The 7,906-nt window shown below is 38.0% G+C and overlaps 1 pseudogene; it reads left to right on the top strand.

Annotated features, from left to right (window-relative positions):
- Positions 6,261–7,565, top strand: LOC109241965 (annotated as a pseudogene).

Here is a 7,906-nt window from a genome sequence, read left to right as displayed (position 1 = left end):
GTCGAGTACCGTTCCGTTATAGGTCGGGGGGGGGGGGAATCCGTACACAGTACATGTCTAATCATGACGGGGAAATGCTATTGGTAGAGCTGTATAACGGTTCAGTATGGATTTGTACTATTCTTTGCAGACTCTGTCAGTCCACATCACATTCCCTGGGGGTCTTACCCCTTTTCTTAACGGTCGTCAATTTCCATGCTACCTCGAGGTACGTCATAAGGAGTGTTCGATATGCCCTGACGAGGCGAGTGCTTCAAGAACGAGCCTTGGGTTGTGCTTCGATCCTTTCAAGGCCGGGCTCGAAAACGCCATGGAAGCCTAAAAATCGACCTTCCCTGATTTTAATCGTGTACAACTTTAAATCGTTTTTATTACATTGATATCATAAAAATCTTCTCTTCTTTGGTTCAGAGTTCACTACTTGCTTTCTTTATTTTAATTACCTTAGAGTCAAATACTTCTAGGTCTAGTTTTTTGTTCAGATAATTAGGATAGTCTAATTTAGTTAATAGTTGATAATAAGTCTTCGTAAGTTCGACATCCGACTTTTAATCGCTTTATTACTTGACGACCGCGTATATTTACGTGTGCGTATGACCGCAACATTGTTTCCCTGTTATTGTGTCATAGGTCTTACCATTTGCTGCATATGTTTGTTAGTGTTTGGTGGAATTATCCAACCTAAGTATGAAGTACGTTGTTTCTCAACTGGTCTCTTAGTTGGTACTATTTTCATTTGGTCTCCTGGCTTTCCACCCTCTTTGTCGTGCTCGTTTGGTATCACTGTTGTTTTATTTCTGACTTGCTCCTGCTGCTTCTCCTCTTCCTTATCACCATGTCTGTTAGGTGCCTCAGGTTTAGGCTTGTCCTTCTTCCTACAAACATTCTTTGATTGTCTATGTTTTTTAAAAGACTACATAGAGTAGGTGTCTGGTCATATATCACCTTCTGTTCCACCAAACTCCCGTTTCATTCCTAAACAACATCACATTTGGTAATATGGAACCATTTCTACTTCCACAAGCAGTCTGGAAGAGTTAAGTCTCATTTTCTTTTCAGTGTTGTGGTCTACCATTAGAGGCTTCCAGTCAGGCTACCAATCTTATTTAGCCCCTTGGAGCTCTAGTAATTGAAATTCAATCCAGGCAATTTAATCCAGATAGGTACTATAAATAAATCCTCCCTAATGATTCCATGTCAGGGTCACAAGCCTTAAGTATGAAGGGTTTGTTATCAAAATAATAAAGACCCCCTGAACCACCTTATTTTTCCCGTCTCTATATCAAATTTCATCAGGACAATACAATTTTTTAGCATTGCTATTTTGTTAATACCATACTTTGGCTACAGTCTTTGAATCTACCCATTTAGCATAGCAAATGGTGGGTGTTCTTCCAAGACATAAAAAAAGCACAGCAATTTTTCAGCACTCTATTTGTGAACTAAGATCCTCAACCTAAATTTCTCCGACCAAAGACTCACTTCGAATTTCCAGTGCAAGTTCTAATTTGAATCCTGTATTAGAGATTTTGAAGATGTCAAAACTATCCCAGATTGAACTCTTTGCCACTGGTGTTTCTTCCTTTTCCACCACTTCATCCGCATATGATTTGTGTCCATTTCTGGAAGTTTGCACAACTTCGGCCCATTCACTCTGCATCTGCACTTTGTATACGGTCGAAATCGGGCTCGTATACTACATGATCGTTCGGGCTCGGAACATGAGGGATTGAAGATCGACCTCGAGTTCCATCGAACTAGAACCCGAGGTCAGAATGTCCGTCCTCCAGAACATTGAGTCCATGATCCAAGAATCGACCCTACCTAACACGAGCTCGAGGAAACATTGTCTTTATAACAAACAAAAGACCGAAATATCCTTGACCGGTCGGGTATTACGGCAGGAATCTCGGCACGTATCAATAAGGAACCGGCAAATCAGCAAATAAGGAGACTTTGAACTTTTTCTAGAATTGTACATAAAATAGGAGTCCCCTACTACATAAAAGGAGTCTGATTACTTGTAAAAGACATTGTAACAATCTTTCAGAAGCAAATACTGTTATTTTCTCTTTAACTTTTTATTCAACCGTGTCTTGATACTGATCGAAGTGCATTCTGTTCAAATGTGGCTCACCCCCCAAGGTTGTAATTGTTCAATTCGTCTGGTTTTAATTTACTTTATCATACTTTATTTCAATTATAATTTAATTTATCGCTTCAAATCAATTTAATTCATGTATCCTTAAAACAACTTACAAATTCAATTGTTATCTGATTTTAAGGGTAAATAGTTTGGCGCCCACCGTGGGCTAAGGATAATAGTAGATATTTGATAAAAAAAAATCATAGCACACACTACTTTAGACTTGTTCTTTGAACTGCCTCTAATTTCAGGTTAAAGCTCGAAATGTCAAACTCACAATTGGCACCCTACCTGTTGACAATGAGTCCGGTCACCATGGTGAAAATGGCAACATAGCGCCTGGTAATGAGGTACCGCCTGTTGATCTCATCGTAATTCCAGTCGCGGACCCGTTCGACGCTAACCCACATGTAGGTATCGATAAAAACCTGCCTACTGACCCCGAGCAATAGTTGCACCACCACTAAGCACCGATAAGAAAGAAGGAAAGAAGAGTAAAATAATATTTTGGAAAAAAGAAATTTTACTTAAGTTTTGTGTTCCACTTCTCGGGGTACGGCATGCACTCTGCTGGGATCAGGTTCGAAGTCATCGCAAAGACAAAACGGCCTAGCCATCCTCGATCTTGATCTTCATCGATGCTCGAGAATGGGGCTATACTAGCTCAGCGTACGAGTTTGATCAGCCCCCCAAGAGTTGGGAACTGTATAGGCGCATAAGGTGGTCAACGGTGAACGAGTATTTATCGATCTTGCTCACAAAGAACCGGAGAAGGATGATGATCCTCCAGAATGAAGGGTAAATCTGGTTGAGGCACACCTCTTACTTTTTGCAGAAGTGAATGAATAGCGGGTCCAACCGGCCCTGCGTAAATGGATAAGTGTAAACACTTAAGTATCCCTCGATGTGGGTAGTGATATCTTCGTCGGGCCTGGGAACTACCACGTCTTTAACGACCCAGTTGCAATATTTTTTGACCGTGGGGAGAATTTCTTCAGTGATCGAATAGATGTGCTTCCAGACCTTCTCACAACTCCCCGGTACGGGTGAAGGTTTTTCAACCTTAAAATCGGCGATTACCGAGAACCCGCCAGGATTGAACGTGCTCAGAGGAGGTTCCGCTGCTTGTTCCTCGTTGACCGGCTGCGATGTAGAAGTAGTTTCTTTTTGGGGAACGGGTTTTGAAGTCTTCGCCATATCTTTTTAAAGATGGAGGAAAAAAGAAGAAGATGAATTTAGAGCAGTACTCTTAATGATTTGTGGTGGAGACAAACAAACTTCTTCACAAAGAACCTCAAGAAATCAGAGTATAAGTGCTAGAAAATAGAGACATTTCTAAGAAGCAAGGGTGGAAAGTTTGGAAGTAAAGTTTGAATGTATAAGGAAGGAGGTATTTATAGTTTTTAAATAATGGTTCAAATCCAGATGTGGCCGACCAACGATTGACAAGCATTTAATGCCATTAAGACATGACTGACGAGATGCTTCGTTCATTTTGTCGTTTCTGACGCGAAGTATCGAGGTGAGAATCGGAAGCTCATATCGTTTCTCGTCGTTTACTCTCCGAAAAACGAGGGGACTATATGTATATGGTCGAAATTGGGCCGTCTACTACATGACAGATCAGGCTCGGAACATGAGGGATTGAAGAGCGGCCACGAGTCCCATCGAACCAAAACCCTAGGTCAGAATGTCCGTCCTCAAGAATATTGAGTCCATGATCCCGGAATCGACCCTAACCCCGAACGAGCTCGAGGAAACATTGCATGTATAACTAATAAAATACTGAAATAATAGAAGGCCGAAATATTCGTATTCAGTCGGGTATTACTGTGGGAATCTTAACACGTATCAATAAGGAACCAGCAAATCATGAAATTTTTACATTTTATAAGATTGTACCTAATGTAGAAATCCCCTATTATATAAAGGGGGTCTGATTACTTGTAAAAAAAATATTGTAACAATCTTTCAGAAGCAATATACTGTTATTTTCTCTTTAAGTTCTTATTCAACCGTGTCTTGACACTAATCGAAGTGCATTCTGTTCAAACGTGGCTCACCCCAAGGTTCTAACAGTTCAATTCGTGTGATTTGAATTTACTTTATCATAATTTATTCCAACTGCAATTTAATTTATCACTTCATATCAATTTAATCTACGTATCCTTAAAACTACTTATAAATTTAATTGTTATTTGATTTTGTGGGTAAACACACTTACTTCGCTTTCGCTGCAGCATCTCCTCTTTGCTCTATCTGGCTTGGTACGATGTCAATTAGAGATTGTTCTATTTCCGGACCTTCCTTGGTCAAGCTATTTTTTGTTCCCCTTAATGCCGGCCCTTCGATGAAGATGTCTTCCCATTGCTGTTTTCCTAGATAGAACGCGACCCTTCTTTCCCATGGTTGTCTCACTTAAGCTAACACGCGCTAAGAGAGAGAAGCATTCGGAGTTATTTAAAAATTATATTTTTATTTTGGTGATCAATAATACTCCTTTTGTTTCAATTTATGTGAACTTATTTCCTTTTTGGTCCGTGCCAAAAAGAATGACCCCTTTCCTTATTTGGAAACAATTTACCTTTATGCAATGATTTATAGCCACACAAAATATATGTGCCACATTTTACACCACAAGTTCAAAAGTCTTCTCTCTTTTCTTAAACTCCGTGCCCAGTCAAATGGGTTCACATAAATTGAAACGGAGGGAGTATATTTTTTCCTACATGAAAAAAAAGTAGGCCACTTTTATTTAAAGACACTCAAAAGAAATATGAAATTTAACAATTTTTGCAGCTCATTAGTTTCTTTTTGAAGCTCTTTAACGACCACAATTATCCAGAATGCAGATCATAAATGTCTATATGTTATATGTTGGCCCAAGTAAAGGCGAGTTTTGAAGACTGACAAAGGAACTCAAACATGGACCAGTTCCATCCTAGTGAAGCACAGATATAGTCGACTCAAGCATGTGAGATGCACATGAAGGAAATAAACCTAACTTACCAGAAGTGATATCTCCTGGTCCTGATCGAAAAGGTTGCATATTGGATAAGGAGAATGACTCCTTACTCAAAGAGAACACGGTTTAAGTGAAGGATAGAGTTAGAGGTTGAGATCAACTAGAACTCTTCCACCAAGGAAGAGTAGCATCAGAATTCTAGTCAATATCTATTTACTAACTCCATAAATATCAGTGTTGTTCTCTTTTACAGTTAACACACATAAGCAGAAGTTAAACGTGAATTGAGAGTAAAATAGCAAGGCAATTTAGCATACAATTTGTGTGTGATTCAAGCATGCAAACTTGAAGCTAGTTGAACCAGATAGAAGAACCAGTTCCAAGTGTTTGTCTTTTATTCTAGTTCAATTATAGTAGGTGTTTTCATATTGTACCTTTTAGCTTTATGTAGAAGCAATTGTACTAGGTACTCAGAGTTTTAAAATTAGAGTTAACTTGAAGTTGTCGCAACAGTTGAGGCTGTGTGCTACAATGGGATCACAGTTAATCCTAGGTTTACAAAAGAGTTTTTGTAAATGCAGTTTTTGGCTCAGTGATTTTAGTGGAGAGTTTGGGAAAATCCTACTGGAAAGTAAGTCGTGATTTTTTCACCTTTTGAGCCAGGTGTTTTCCACGTAAAATCTTTGTATTTTTTAATTTATGTACTTATTATTCCGCAACAATAGTAGTTGGAACACATAGAAGAACCTGGTCTATCTATAATCAGGTTAAGTGAAAAATTGGGCGCCACATAAATCACTCCCCTCTTATGTGGTATTGAAGTATAAAACAGCATTATGTTTTAATACCGGTGTATACAAAAGGAGACAATGATCCATATTATTTTATTGCACACTATGATAAAATGTAAAACTCTAAAACTATCTATTTTCTAAAAAGTTAAAAGTATCATCTAATAATTACCTCTTATTTGTTGGTGAAGTGGCTCAATATTGATTATTGAGCCTTTATGGTACTTTGAATAATTCATGTGAAACGAAAGATGCTGCAGTGGGAAACGCTTAGAACCACAAAACCGCAAGTTTGGTGGGTAGTTCGTTAAGTATCTTAAAGTGCGAGATATAAACTGTTGGATCTAATTCTAATGCAATGCAATCTAAGATGGCGGATGGAATTCTGAAGAAATTGCCCGAAGAAATTTTTATTTATGTACTTCTGAGATTTTCAGTTAAATCTCTCTTGCGATTCAAGTGCATCTCTAAAACTTGGTACATTCTGGTACATTCCTCCACTTTCACCAATATTTATCTTAATCACACTCCAACAGCCAAAAATGAACTCATTCTCTTTAAACGCTCTGTCCAAGAGGAATATGAACGATATAAAGTTGTTCTGTCTTTTCTCTCCAGTGATAGTAGTGGCAATCTTAACCCTGTTTCTCCAGATTTTGATGTACCAGAGCTAACGGCCTCTTACTGTAGTGATTTTGATCAACTCATTGGCCCTTGTCATGGTTTGATCGCTTTGGTGAGTTCTACAGACACTGTCTTATTTAATCCGACTACTAGACATTATAGGATTCTACCACCCAGCCCTTTTGGTTGTCCGCAAGGTTAACTGTATCGGGTTTGGCTTTGATCCAATTGTGAATGACTATAAGGTTGTTAGAATTTCAGAAGTTTACACAGATCCGTACGAATATCCATATACTAAAATGAGAGAGAAAAAAGTTGAGGTTTATGAAGTCGAGGTTGATTCTTGGAGGGAATTGGATGATGTGGATCAACAGGTACCCGGTATCTATTGGTTACCGTGTTCCCAGAAGTATTACAAGGGTGCCTGTCATTGGTTTACAAATACTCTATACAGTGTTGCCATTTTTTGTTTCGACATAACCACAGAAACTTTTCGCATTATGAAAATGCCTGATTGTTGTCGTTTCTTAGGCGGACCACGTTATGGCCTCGTTATATTAGATGAATCTCTTACATTAATTTGTTACCACGACAGAAAACCTCAGGTTGATCCAATACTAGATTTGACGGATATTTGGATAATGAAGGAATATGATGTATTCGCGTCTTGGGTTAAGAAATACACAATTAGACCTCTTCCTATTGAATCTCCATTAGCAGGTTGGAAGGATTATTTGTTGTTTTTCCGAAGTATAAGTGGACTTCTGATTTCTTATGATCTTAATTCCGGTGAAGTCAAGGAATTAAATTTACATGGTTTTCCTGGAAGCTTAAGTGTTGTAGTTTACACGGAAAGTTTGACTGCAATTCCAAGAGGAAGTTCAAATTTTTTATAGAACATATAACTCTTCTGCTGTAACTTGATAATATTAGTACATTTTTTTTTTCTTCGCACATATTTGAACAGGTTTTTGTTTACCCGTAAAACGGTATAGTTCAATTTGTAACGTGGTTTATACACACTTGAATTAATTTGATCCAAGAATATAAAATAACTAAGAATAAAAATAAATTGATTAAATAAGCTTGAATAAAATACAAGCATGGCTGTATGATGAGCCTCCCCGGAAGCGATAATAAGAACAACATCTAAAGCAAAACCAAAGAAAGTTGTTCAATAGAATGAGAGCAGATTTTTGGCTTTTGTGTATATTAAATGTTTCATGTCCTTTATTGAATACAAATTCTGCTATTTATAACTCTATTCGGGGAGACAAGATCCCCAAATAAAACTCTTCTTTAATATGAATAAAACCCTTCTTGATGGCTGCATATTGGTTGAACATCAATACGAAGATTCTTTGTAACTGCTTCTCATTG

Source organism: Nicotiana attenuata, chromosome 1 (assembly GCF_001879085.1).
Source record: "Nicotiana attenuata strain UT chromosome 1, NIATTr2, whole genome shotgun sequence".
Taxonomy (NCBI): Eukaryota; Viridiplantae; Streptophyta; class Magnoliopsida; order Solanales; family Solanaceae; genus Nicotiana; species Nicotiana attenuata.
The sequence above is the reverse complement of the archived record's forward strand: the minus strand, read 5'-3'. Positions and strand labels throughout refer to the sequence as shown.